We start from the raw sequence: 14,184 nt of genomic DNA on the forward strand, positions 1-14,184 counted from the left end.
ATTTAGGAATGGTTAAATAATTGGGTTAGAGCCACATATTAAACTGTTATACTATAATGAAAATTTTTATAGATCTACATTTATAACATAAAATATTTATAATACATTAAGGACATCTAGCTTACAAAAGAATATATGTATGTCACAATTTTATTAAAATAGTGAATTGTCTATGCACATGAATTACCATGGAAAAATATCCAGCAAGATATAAATTAAAACACTACTAGTAGTTGTCGTTTGGTGGTGAAATTACAGACAATTTTCACTTTCTTTTTATACCTTTCTCTGTTGTTTGTATTTCTCACAAGTATGATAAATTACTTCTATTATCAGATAGATTAAGCAACTTTTATTGAAGATGGGAATAAAGCCTGAGCAACTGGGGCAAATTTCCACAAAAATCTCTAACTACGCCTTCCACAGTGTTTCCTAATCTCAATGTATAATTTCCTGTTTCAGTTTATTGCACTACAGAGCTAAATAAAGGAACTAACAAGAGAGATGTATCTTTCACAGACCATAAAAGTTCCATTTCACCGATAAAAAAATTCTCTCTTCTCATATCCCTTAGGCACGATATTAAGGCTCCATATGGAAGGAGGTAAAAAGGAAACTTGCAAAGACAGAAAGACGGTCTCTGCAGGAGGCAGGGTAACAAAGAGCTTGCATGGTCAGGACACATCCCTTCTGCCCGCAGTCATCACCCCACATGGTGGTGTGTGTGCTGTGGTCAGAATCAGGTGTCAGAGCTGAAGAAATGGCCAGTGAGAGATGAGCGTAGACAAGGGGGTGGTGGGGATGACTGAGGATACAGGCCTTTCCTGGGCTCACCGGTGACCACAGTGGTGACCATCCTGTCTCTATACTTATGGGCCAGGTCCCGATTGTCTCCCACCTAAGCTTCTCTGAGGACAGTCTTCCTCTTTAGTCCTTAATATTGCTGTCAAACTTACTCCATCGGCTGCTACAATGAGCCCAACAGCACTTGTGTTTAAATCCTGGCATTACCATTTAATATCTCTGTGATGCTTGGACAAGTAACTGAACTCTCCAAAATTTTAGTTTTCTCATCTGGAGAGCAGGGGTAATACCACTGCATCTAATTCTTGTGATGGGTTAGGTGGCGATAGCTGCAAGAACTATGACTGCACATAGTCAGTGTTCCAGAAATGAAAATTAAGCCATTCACTGTGTATTAAAACGAAACAAATATTAACCTCCATTAGACATAAGGTGGGCAACCATATAATTTATGAGAGTAAAAGGAGGTGCTTAATTAAGCCAACGCAAGATGTAATTTGGGAACTGACCTGGGCAAATTAAGATGGATGATCATTCTGGTTATAAGGTTCTTAATTTGATTCCCTCGAACTGTACAGCATTCACAATGGCTGGTGTTTTATTATCAGCACCGAATCTGCATGGTTTCCTTATGGGACATGGGTTGGGAGAATCCGATGGTGCCCTGAGTCCACATCTATGGTGCACGGATGCCGCATTCCTATCATTTGCTTGCACGTCAGTGTTCCCATGATGTATTATTCATCCCTGGTGCCTAGCATATTGTACATGCTCAATAAATGTTTATTGAATTTATGACCAGATGCCCTGGAACAATTAGTCTCAGATGCCAGGAAATAGCTTCTGCATTTTCTGGGTGGTTCTTGGCTGTAAGCCCAGCTTTCTAGCAGTTGGATAATTGTACTGTGATGGCCAGCCTGAGGCAGCAACAATCATCTCTACTGCCTGTCAGGTCAAGAATAGAGGTTGCTGACTACTGCTCTCCATATGATGTGCTAGGAATTTTTGAGGGGGCAGGACACCACCTGGTCTTCTTGGCATCCTGGCATGTCCTTCTGCTTTGCCGGCTGAATCACCTGCCCACTGGACTGTGGGCACTTTGAGATCAAGCACCAAGATAATCTTGTCTAAGCTTGTATTCCCAACTTTGACAGAGTGCCTGGCACAATGCTCACTAAATAACTGGGGAATAGATAAATAAATACGGTAATAATGAAATAATTACAAAGTAAGAGAATCGAAAACTAAAAGGTGGAAAGAGTATCATAACTTGCCATATACATTTAGAAAATATTATCTTTGAGTCTCACTTCTACTATTTATAGAATTGAAGTAATCGTATCTCATAGAATGGCATCCTCTTTGTCAGTTGTCATAAGTTGGAAACACTATTAATAGAGCAAGTCTGTCAGTCGTAATGGCTATGCTGTTAGCTTTGCCTTCAGATTAAATCAGAGTTCAAATGGAATCTATCTACCTTTTCTTAACTGTAAGATCTTTAACATTTACTTACCTTTTCCAAGTCTTGGGTTCCGCTGTTGTAAAGATTAAACTAGATGTGACGAAAAGAAATTAGTATTGTCCGTTCCTTAAAAAATGAAAAATACTATGAATATTATTATTCATACTGAGGATCTTAGAATTTTATGACTTTTGTTTCTATCATCTATGTAACACCTGTAAAATAAAAGAGTATTCTTAGCATTCTTATTCACACTTAGAAAGTCAGGAAGATTTATTAGGTTTAGGTTATTGGGAATTGAGAATGAATTGATAGATACAATGCATAGAAACCAATAATAACTAAAAGTTATATTGTATTTTATGGTGCACAAAGTATTCCACAATAAAAAGATTCACAACGCTGGAATAAACTATGGGCTGTTGATAGGTTTCCATGAATTACTGTGGATTGCATTTATTCTTCTCCATATTATTTGGGAATTCCCATGAACACTAAAAGCCATGTGTAACTCATTTACCTGGCTGATTTAAGAGGCGTCTGATAGTTTCCGAAAGTTTCCACTCTCTCTTTCCTAGCCAGAAAGTCAGAATGCAGGTGCATCAGAGAGACGGGAGAGAGTTTAATGTAGATTTGTTGAGTGGGGGAGAGTAGTTGGAAAAACACTTTTTTGTAACTGTATGTGTGTGGGTGTGTATGTGTGCATAAACACACTCTGTCTACACACCACAAAAGAGAAAGAATAACGGCAGGGGAAGAGCTCTTCCTGCATGAAATGAGAGAGACTATGATAAAGAGAAGCATAACAGATTTGTTCTGAGCCATGGAAGAATTTCATAGCAAGTTCTTTCCTCTCCAGTCTTTCTAAAACTCTCATTTAAATCTACTCAGCTTTGTAAGTAAATAAGTATACTAATTTATGGATTTCTCAACCAGAATTTATGAACACTTCTCAACCTTAACACTTTATCTATCCATGCTATTATATCATCATCTTGATTACCTATCATTGCTCAGCTTCCACTCCAAAAATCTTACTTCAGTTATGAACTTTTTCTCTAAACTGACTTGTAAGCAAGAATGAAAAAATTCAGTGCTCATCTTCATTTATCCATTCATCTCTGTAGATGGGATGCTGAGGAAAAAATTCTAGAGCTACCCACACATTTTGAAAACATAACTAAGATATATTTTACACACATGATCCCATTCTTAGTCCAGAAACATTAACACTTGCAGTCAGTTGGCACAGGCTTGTGTACCCTGGAAAGTTAAAAACAATTTTTAAAAAGGGTTTTAGAGGGACATAAGTCCTTCAGAAAACAGAAAGCAAGTATATTCTCTCTGGGTTATAGAGACTGAAGATTTCCCCTCAGCTTCTCTGGGCAAAGACCCAACATCACACGGAAAAGAAACTGGCAAGTCTGAAATTGACTGCTTTTGCCTAGTTTATACCCACAACTTTCTATTTTAGCTTGGAAAATGGCTACCTTTAGGACATAATTATTTTTAAATATTTATTACTTATTTTAATAGCAATCAATCTGTCTCAAAGGAAGGAGGACAGACAAGAAATTTGGAGAACCATTTCACCTTTTTATAAGATGTAAATATATAATTTTAACAATACTGTGATTTTTTTGTGGGGAGTAGTGTAAGGCCGGAAAGAGTAGCACAGCTGGGTTTGGTAATTAACATCTGTATCATAAATAGCAGGTGAGTAAAAACTGGATCCAGTGCCAGGAGAAATGACCTGAGGCAGATTTTAGGTTAGAGGGTGATTAACATAGAATCTTAAATAAGTACGGGTTATAAACTACACATTGTAATAGTTTGGTTTTTTTTAATATTAGTTAGCCAGGAGGGCCCTGCATCTTTTATCACGTTTCAGAGCCTGCATATTGGCCGAGGATCTCTGTCTTTGATAGTGCACCTTGTCCAAATGAGAGACACAAAACAGATAACATTTTTCTGAAGGGTCAAAGTGAAACTACTTCCTGTTTATCCCTTAGATTAGCGCTATCCAAGAGAACTTTCTGTGATGATGAAAATGTTCTATATCTGTGCTGTTCAATAAAGTAGCCACTAGTCACATGTGACTATTGGGCACTTGAAATGTGGTTTGTTGGATTGAGGAACTGAAGTTTTAATTTTATTCAGTTTTAATTAACTTGAAGTTAAACAGCCCAGTGTGGCTAGTGACCACCGTATTTGTGCAGCCTTAGATTCAAGCTCTCCTAACTCTTTGGTCCACTGAGGGAATTTTTCTGAATGGTTTAGTATCAGATGCTAGACCTTTAAAACCTGGGCCAAAACTAGAATTTAAGTTTCCTATCATTCAAACTACTGAAGAGCCTCTTATTTAGGGTCCCTCCACTTTCAGCCACTCCTATTTATATGGATTAATGAATAGATTACTACTGAAGACTGCTTGTCATTGGTCATGTAACACTCTTCAAATTCCCAGTGGTTCAAAACAGACATTTTTATTTTCTTTTTTTGAGTAAGAGGCTTTATAAGCAAAATAATTATTTTTCATCAGTCATAAATGTCTAGGACTTGATGCTATCATTTTCCCAGAAATACAATAAATGTAAAACAAAATCCTTTCAATCAGTAAATATTGAATGTGTAGATTCAATCATTCCATTTTGCACTTATTTTTTTCTGTGTATCCCAATTCAGGTTTGTAGACCATCATCTATATGTGCCTGGTAACAACTCTTGGGGCTATTGAGCCTTCTCACAAATTCAGATTTTATTCCAGAAAGCTGCAAGTGGCCTAAGAAAGAATAATAACACAGTCCAATATTCTTTAAGCTTTTTAAAAATATAAATAAAATACAACATTTTAATTTAAATCAATATACTCATGTTTGGGTGATTTCTCCCTTGTTCTCAAACCATGGGGTCATTTTCTTCCATGTCTAATAGGTAGTTCAAAGCAGAATGTAGTAGAGGAGTCTGCCTTCTGCAAGACGGAAATATCTCATCTCAATGATGAGTTCTAGACCTTAATTCTGTAACTAGTTGGAGTGGGATAGAATTCAAAACAACTCCTATACATAATAATTTGCATCTGCTAATCCCAAACTTCTAATATAGAATGGATAAACAACAAAGTCCTACTGCGTAGCCCAAGGAACTATACTCAATATCCTGGGGTAAGCCATAATGGAAAAGAATATAAAAAAGAATGTATATGTATGTATAACTGAATCACTTTGCTGTACAGCAGAAATTGACACAACATTGTAAATCAACTATACTTTAATAAAAACAAAACCAAAAAACCAAACCAACAAACAAAAAGCAACTCCTATACCATTCTGCTAGCAGAATGGGAACTACTGATGACTTTAGCAACTTCAAAGTGCTCTCAGCCCAATCTATCAAATCTTAAACTTCGTAATATTTGTTGTTGTCCCTTGGAAGTGTTACAAAGTGAGCTTCAGATCAAAGGAAGTAGAAAGCACAGCTCCAAAGGGCTCAGTTATCTCCTGATGCATGTTCACTTGCCAGGCAGGCTAGCCACCTCTGCATTGTAAACTCCTCCAAACACTACCAACAGCTCCAAGTTTCCCAACTCATGTTATTGACACCAGAGTGTGGGCTCCAGTTTCCATATAGCGTTTGTCTATGTGACTGTTTCGACTGCCAAAATTTTGATATTGTGTCATTAATTTCTCCCATTTCTAACAAATAAGATGACTTAATGAAATTACATAGGCTGGACCCAATTTTAAAAGTCCATGCACGTTCATATGTATGTATGTCAGTGTTTATAGTGATGGAAAATCTCCAGAAAGCAGAGCTGAAGTCCTATAAACACCAAAATGTTTCTCTTAAGTAAGTCCATTTTGGGAAAAGCTCTGTCACATGGTTCTTGCACATAACTGCCTCACCTCTGAACTGCTGCCTTCACATCTGGCCTGAGCCCCCATGAGGTGGGGCTTGGTTTTGACTGGAACCTGATGGCAGTTTGCCTGTGTTCTGAGCCTGAAAATGCAGTTGGCTACCATTTTGAGTCAAGGGGTTGGAATATAACCATACCTCCCTCCCTGCTTCAGCGACACTGCAGTGGAGCTAGCATCTGTGTGTGTGTGTGTGTGTGTGTGTGTGTGTGTGTGTGAGAGAGAGAGAGAGAGAGCAAAAGATACTGGGCAAGGGCTGGGATGAAGGGAATGGGGGGGGGGAAACACCTGCTATTCTCCAATTCAACTTTCTGTGGGACTGGATTTCTTATTGCCCTTACAGCAGTGTTTCAACGCCCCAGATGGAAATGAGGACAAAATGAAAACCAAGTTGTCGCAAACTAAAATCGACACCCTTAAGGGTGGGGGGAGGAGTGTGCTTCATATTCTCACCTTGTGAATTATCAGCGGCCTCCAATTGTCTCACAGGATAGACGTCTCTCTCCCTACAAGGCTAGAGCTCAAATACCCAGACAACCTTGGCCTTGAGGCAAATCAAAGATGGGTTTTCTTTTCACATCCTCTGATGGGCCTGGAAAAAATCGGCATAATAAACAAGGTAGGGGCATTCTTTTTCTTTTTTTTTTTTCTGGCTGCGTTGGGTCTTTGTTGCTGCACATGGCTTTCTCTAGTTTCGGCGTCTACTCTTCATTGCGGTGCACGGGCTTTTCATTGCGGTGGCTTCTCTTGCTGCGGAGCATGGGCTCTAGGCGCGCGGGCTTCAGTAGTTGCAGCACGCGGGCTCAGTAGTTGTGGTGCACGGACTTAGTTGCTCCGCGGAATGTGGGATCTTCCCGGACCAGGGCTCGAACCCGTGTCCCCTGCATTGGCAGGCGGATTCTTAACTACTGCGCCACCAGGGAAGTCCCCAGGGGGATTCTTAAAAAGCAAATCCTAACAGCTACCTGAAATGATTGCTGTATATTGTGTTTGCTCCTTTTAGGTTGATGACAAACGTTCATTATAATTGAAAAAGTGATAGAAGACAGTTTGGATCACAAGGTATGTTAGAAGAGGCACTTTACCCACCCCCGCCCATTCCTCACCTTTCCATAAATGGGGCTTTACTTCTACTCCACTTGACAAGAGGGAACATAGCAGAAGACACGTCTTGGGGAGGAGTGGCTTCCCCAGGGGAAGATCCTAGTGGTGACAGACTCAGAACCAGCCATTCGCCAATTGGTCCCTATTTCTCAGTGGGGACATGTTAAGATTAAAGATTCCAGTCACTTGTGCTCTTGTTCTCTTGGGCTCTCTGAGCTGAATGGGATGTAAGGAAGTGCCTCACTTCCCACGTGACCGCGTTATGGGGATTGGAGAAGGAGGCTCTGAGTAACACCCCACCTCCCTCTTGTATCCCACACAGGCAGTGATGGGTCCTTTGTCCTCTCTGTGAGGGAACAGTATGGGAGCACCCTTTTTAGTTCCTGTCTCCATCTTTTCTTTGTAAAGGGAGCAACTGATCTGATTGATGTTGTGAAGAAATGGAGACTGAAAGTACACAGTTCAGCCCTTCTCTGACTTTCCCGTTTTCAGAATTATCTGTTTGAAATACACATTTTTCCATGTTCCAGGATCTCAGCTCATGGGACAGTCTCTACACCACTTGGAGCTGGGCAGGGAAGTTCAGCTCCAGGGGAAAGGCCTCAGATCCAAACACTAGTCAAGCAAAACTTATTTTTTGCTCCCTATCCAATCCCCTTATTTCCTCCAAATTTTTCAGAACTCCAAGGGAATACATATTCTGATGACTTTTTTAAAGTAGAGGCGTCTGAAGCAAAGTGGAAAAGAAAAGGACAGGGTGAGTCAACCACTGCTTGAATCTCAGCTCTGAAGCTACCATGGTTCTGACTTCAGTTAAACCAGTGATTCCCCTTGATCAGTAAAATGAGGAAAATCCCTGCGATCCTACATCTCAGGTTCAAATGAAGACTCATTCATGGAAATGTATAAAATGCATTTAATAAGTCAAAAAGCTAATATTCTAGGACATTTACTTTGTGCTGTCAACATTTCTAAGTGTTGCATGTGTAATAACTCAAGTAATCCTCACAACTCTGTGAGGTAGGTTCTGTGTTTTGTTCTTGTTTTACACGTGAGGACGTGAAGCACAGAGAGGGTTAATAACTTGTCCCAGGGCACACAGCTAATAAGAGACAGAGTTGGGATTCTAATGCAAATAGTCTGGCTCCAAGCCTGAGCCCCTAACTCCCATGCTATCCTCTCTAATTAATGACAGATGAATCTAGTTTAAAAAAATTATTTTCCTATTAAAATGAGAGAATGAGTGCTTTAAGTTAAATACAGGCATGAAAGGTAGAGGCGTCTCAAAAGCACCATCATATGATAGAAGTGCAATAGAATCCCTGATCACCTAAGTTGAGGGCAGGTTGACCCCCTTTCCTAGTCCTTTCTCACCTGCTTTCCACTCTGCCTTTCATCAGTACTTTGGCTGTTTCTTCCTAAGACATGATCAGGACAAAAATTCTTGGAAGTTGTGATTTAGTAAGAATGTCTGGATCATAGAATCTGGTACACTTGAGAAGGAGGGGTCTCCACTGAAGAGAAAATTAAGGCCACCAGGTGGTGAAGGAACATAACAAAGCACACGAGCCCAGAGCTTAGCAATGCCAGGGCCAGAATCCAGGGTTACACCAAATACAGCCAAAAAAAATGAACATTATAACCCAATTTAAGTGTGAAAACTCATACCATGAGAAGATCCTTTTTTTGTGAACATAAGTGCATGAAGAGAAGACCTGTGGATCCTTAAATTTTGTGTTGTGGATCTAAATGTGTAACCCTGTGGCACTGTGGGTTTGCCCACTGTGATAATGTTTTAGCATTACTTGTTGATATTTATTTGATAATAGTTACATATACCTCATTTCCAGTTCTGAGACTGTGGACAACTTAGACATTGATGTTCTATATCATCAAGCACATCTCCGCTAACTAAGATAGGGTTTGTTTTTTTGTTGTTGTTTGTTTGTTTGTTTTTGCAGGGACAATGTCATATTTATTTTTACATCCTCTAAACATCTGGCATAGGACCTTCCTCGCACTGAATAGATGCTTACTAGGTGTTTTCTGTTTTATTTTTTCAGTTATAGCTATATGCATATAAATGAATAAGCAATATTGCCAAATATGTATAACATTTTACAATGTTCAGAGAGCTCTCCCACCCATCAGCTGCTTTGATTCCTGCAACATTACAAAGGTAACTGGTTTTGTGACTTGGCAGCAAGCAAGCCAAAAGTAACTTTATTCCAACTCACCACTGTCCCTTTAAACCTAACACCGTAGAATCAGTCTTCTCTGGCGCTGGATAAAATCCCAGAGAGTTCTTGTAGCTTTTCCCACCACTTCAAGATTTTGAAAGCCCCAGTCCAGTCTAATATTAAAGTTTCAAACCCTCATTCAACATCTAATTTCTCCCCTCCCCGAGCTTGGGTTAGTGCCAGGCTCAAAAACCTACATCGGGGAGTTGTAGGAGCATGGACAATTCAGCTCTGGTTTCTCTTTGCCTTCTTCGGCACTGACCGTTTCTGGCCTCTCCAAAGTTAGGTAAACGGAAGGAAAAAGAGATAAGAAGGCCAAGGAAAGGTCTCTCTTGTTAGGCACAGGTGTAATCTGGTGTTACGGCCCCTCCCTGGGTGTGGCAGTTGTCCACACGTGGACTTGATTCTTTCTCTTCCGTGACCCCCTTTTTAAAAACTTTTTATTTTATATTGGAGTAGAGACGATTAACAATGTTGTGATAGTTTCAGCTGCACAGCAAAGCAACTCAGCCTTACATGTACATGTATCCATTCTCCCTCAAACTCCCTTCCCATCCAGGCTGCCACCCAAGGGATTAGTCTCCAAAATTTAAAAACAGCTCATGCGGCTTAAGATACGGTTTTGTACAAGCTGAACAGTCTTTAGGAATACAAACATCCCATGTCTTTACGATTCGCAGATACTGTGTTTTTTACAAATTGAAATTTTGGGCAACCGTATCAAGAAAGTCTGTCGGCACCATTTTCCCAATAGCTTCTGTTTACTCTGTGTCTCTGTGTCACATTTTGGTGATTCTAACAATATTTCAAAGTTTTTCATTCTTATTATGTTTGTTATGGTGATCCGTGATCAGTCAACTTTGATGTTACTACTGCAAAAAGATCACGACTCGATGAAGGCTCAGATGACAGTTAGCATTTTTTAGCATAAAGTATTTTTTAATTAAGGTCTGTACATTTTTTAAGAAATAATACCAGTGCACACTTAATAGACTACAGTAGAATGTAAACATAACTTTTATATGTACTGGAACGCCAAAAAATTTGTATGACTCACTTTATTGCAGTATTTGCTTTATCGTGGTACTCTGGAACTGACCCCGTCTCTGAGGTGTGCCTGTACTAAGTGATTTATAGGATGATATGGATTTGTACTCAGAGTTCTTATTCTCAACCCTTACCTCCACCATATCTTCTGCTGATAGCTACAAAGTCTTATCCTAAGAGGTATTTCAAGGCAATTCCTCTGGCATGAGAACTGAGTCAATGAATTACAGCAGTGACCCTTTTGGAAGTCTTCATGAGTCACAGAACTGACCACCCTGATGGCATGATGACCTGGTTATTATTCCTCAAGGGCACATGTCACCCTGATATTAACTGACAGTGCCAGGATTCTAATGTAAAGTTTTTTTTACCTCAAAGACATTGCTCTCTCATGATGCTCTCTCTCTCATTCATGATGTTACGAAGGGTCCTAATACCAGTTTTCCTAGTAGTTTGTCAGATGACACTGAGCATACTCAACAACTCGATACAGTGTAGTCAAGATTCTTTTGGCTGCAATTTAGACATGGGCTCAAACCTGCTTATGTAAGAGTTAGCCCGTTACTGAGTTTGCAGGAATATCTCATGTCATCCAAGGACAGAAACTGCAGTTTCTGAGAGACAGGATCGGAAACAGGAATATCATCAGGAACAAGGCAGCTATTCTCCTTACTCTGGAAGGCTCAGTGTTCTACCTGCGCCAGATTCATTCCTCTCTCTCTGAATTGTCAGATGCCCATCTTTGTTAGTGTCAAGGAACCCATGTCTGTTGGTGGGAGCCAGTTTTCAGAAGAGGGCATGATGAGTAGACAACCAAATAGGTGTAAACCACAGCATGTCTACATTTCCTTATTTGGAAAATGAGAAGACTGGATTAGATAATAATAATAATTGATAGTAACTAAATCTTTATTCTGCTTCAGGGGCTTGGCAACATAATTTATGTGTATAATCTCTTTAAACCTTGTAACAACCCTAACATAACTTATGTGTATAATCTCTTTAAACCTTGTAACAACCCTATAAGGCAAGAAGTTTATTTTAGATAAGTGAGGCATGGAGAGATTAAGGAACTTGTTCAACGTGATCTTCAGAGTGCCTGGTAGTTACAAAATGCTATGGTTTTTAATTAAACAACACAGTCTGAATAAATGTAACAGATAGATTAAATGAGTGAAAATAATATGAAAGTATATTTTGTTTCTTAACCTCAGGTCATTTTTCTTCTTAAAGAGAAAGGTATAGGCTAAACAAAAATGGTAAAATACATCACAATGATCTGATTAATTAAATTAGATGCTTATCATCCTAAAATGGACAGGACATGGTAACAATGACAGATGAAATAAAGTTATTGTCAAATAGCAGGCATCCAGAAAAAATTTTTCTAAGTGGAGTTTGTGGTTAAACAAGAAATGCTGAGAGAGAGAGAGAGAGATAAAGAGAAAGAGAAGGAAAATATGAAACAATTCAAATTGAGTTTCTCAAGTTCGGAAGACATAAGAGTTTTCTCCTTATGGGTATATTTCAATATTGTCTCACAGTGTTAATTATATTTCATGTTATGTTGTTTGTTTGTAGATTATGGTGCTCCATTCATGATACCATTTGAAAATGTTCAACTCTGTGCCCAAACTTTATTATCTCTTTTCAAATGCACCACAGTTTTTCAACTTTTTCAAGTTTTGAAAATGTAGTCTTTCCCAATGATAAGTAGAGGAGAATGGGGAGGAGTTCAGTTAAGCAATTTTATTTCCAAACTGTATAGTGAAAAGCTCTCCATTACTGGAGGAAAGTGATACAAAGCCAGCAAAGCTTACACATCAGTAGTGAAGCGTCCTTCACAGTTTCACTGCAATACGCCCCTTTAGCAAATGTACTGAAGAACCAAATGTCATTTTGCACATAATAATTGTAGTAAAAAGAACCTTTTCTCACCATCTAAGTACGAAAATTATTACCATTGTAGATAGGAAGGCAATAGTCATTAAATAAATTAAAAGCATCTTTAAAGTTTTTCCATATACATATATAATATATATTTTCAAAATTGCCATCGACTGTACAAGCATTCAGTTCTCAACTAAAACATTTACAGAAACTACTGTAGAAAGCCGAAGGGAAAGCTTGGTTTTTAGGAAAAGGGGATCGTTTAAGCACCTATAAACTACATTAAAATACAATGCTCAAGGGAAGAAAGATATACAGAGAAGTCAGACTTAACCAAGGTATCGTATTTAATCTCATATTTAATCTTACACATCAGGTGTGCAAAACTATTTTTTAACCCAGCCTTGATTTAACCAAATCAATATTCAGGCATTTCTTACTTGCTAGCACAGAGAAAAGTGAAAGACTAAAACTGAATAATGTAATTATATAAAAAATTTTTATAAGCCAGACTGATAATAGTATTATACACATATGATTGTCTATGAAAATAATAAATGGGCAAAAAGGGTTTTTTTTTTCAGAAATGTTAAAGTAAAAAATCTTAGCTTAATGAATAAATGATCATCAGTTAATATATAGCTAGGTGAGTGTCAAAATTGATCTGGAATATTGTAGTCCTGAAGTCTGGGGAGTCCAATCTTCCAGTTTAAATTCTACAACCCCAAATCCTGTAAACTGCATATTATTTACACAGGTTACAACAAAAACCTTTGAAAATACTATATCGACATCAGCAGTCCCTGAATTTGAATTCAAGAGAACAGTTACTGAAAAAAATTCATTTTTAACTAACTGTGTGTGTGTGTCTCATATGTAGGAATGGGGGTGGGAGGGTGGTTGGAAGAGAAAGAGGCATGATTTAGGAAATGGCATTATAAATATAATTTCCCTTCTCATTAATGCCACTTTAATATCAAGACATTTATAAAAAGTTTATATAGTAACTATATAGATACTAGTACCTAACAAATTGTGAAATAATCAATTTTCCAACTATTTCATGTAAATTTTTATTAATTAAAATATTAACTCATTTATTTCAACCACTTCAACCCCTTGAAAGTAATCTTCCTTTACTTTGGGGGAACTAAACATTTTTCCCATTTAAACTGTAATATTTGCTCAATACGGTAGAAAATGATGGTTACAAGGTCACCGAGAAATAACTACTGCTCAAACTCTTTCATTATGTTGTAATTTTGTCCTATCAATTGTTCTTAAAGATAAAATATTATTTAGATAATTTTTTTTTTGGCCATTGTAGGATTTAATCTGTAACAAGTGGGCATCAATTTAAATGAAGAAAGGTAACAGACAGACATCACGATAGAAAAAGGCTGAGAAGTACAACTGGACATTGCTAGAGGTTTTGGTGGATATATTTCTAGAAAAAACTAAATTAAGAATTTCATTTCAATCTACCAATGAAAGAAAAGTTTTCTTTATTGAAAGACACTATGACCAGGATAGGGCAGCCACACACTGCCTCACTTCTACTATATAATTTTGCTTTCAAATTTTTGACAAAATTTAGTAAAAAATAATTTCATCCCTTGTCTCATTTTGAATCTTTAACTTTATGCTACCAGAACAGAAAATGACTGGAAGAAACCATAGTAACTCAGGAACCAAGACTTAATTCATTATTTAGAACAGGTGT

This window comes from Lagenorhynchus albirostris, chromosome 4, assembly GCF_949774975.1.
Source record: "Lagenorhynchus albirostris chromosome 4, mLagAlb1.1, whole genome shotgun sequence".
Taxonomy (NCBI): Eukaryota; Metazoa; Chordata; class Mammalia; order Artiodactyla; family Delphinidae; genus Lagenorhynchus; species Lagenorhynchus albirostris.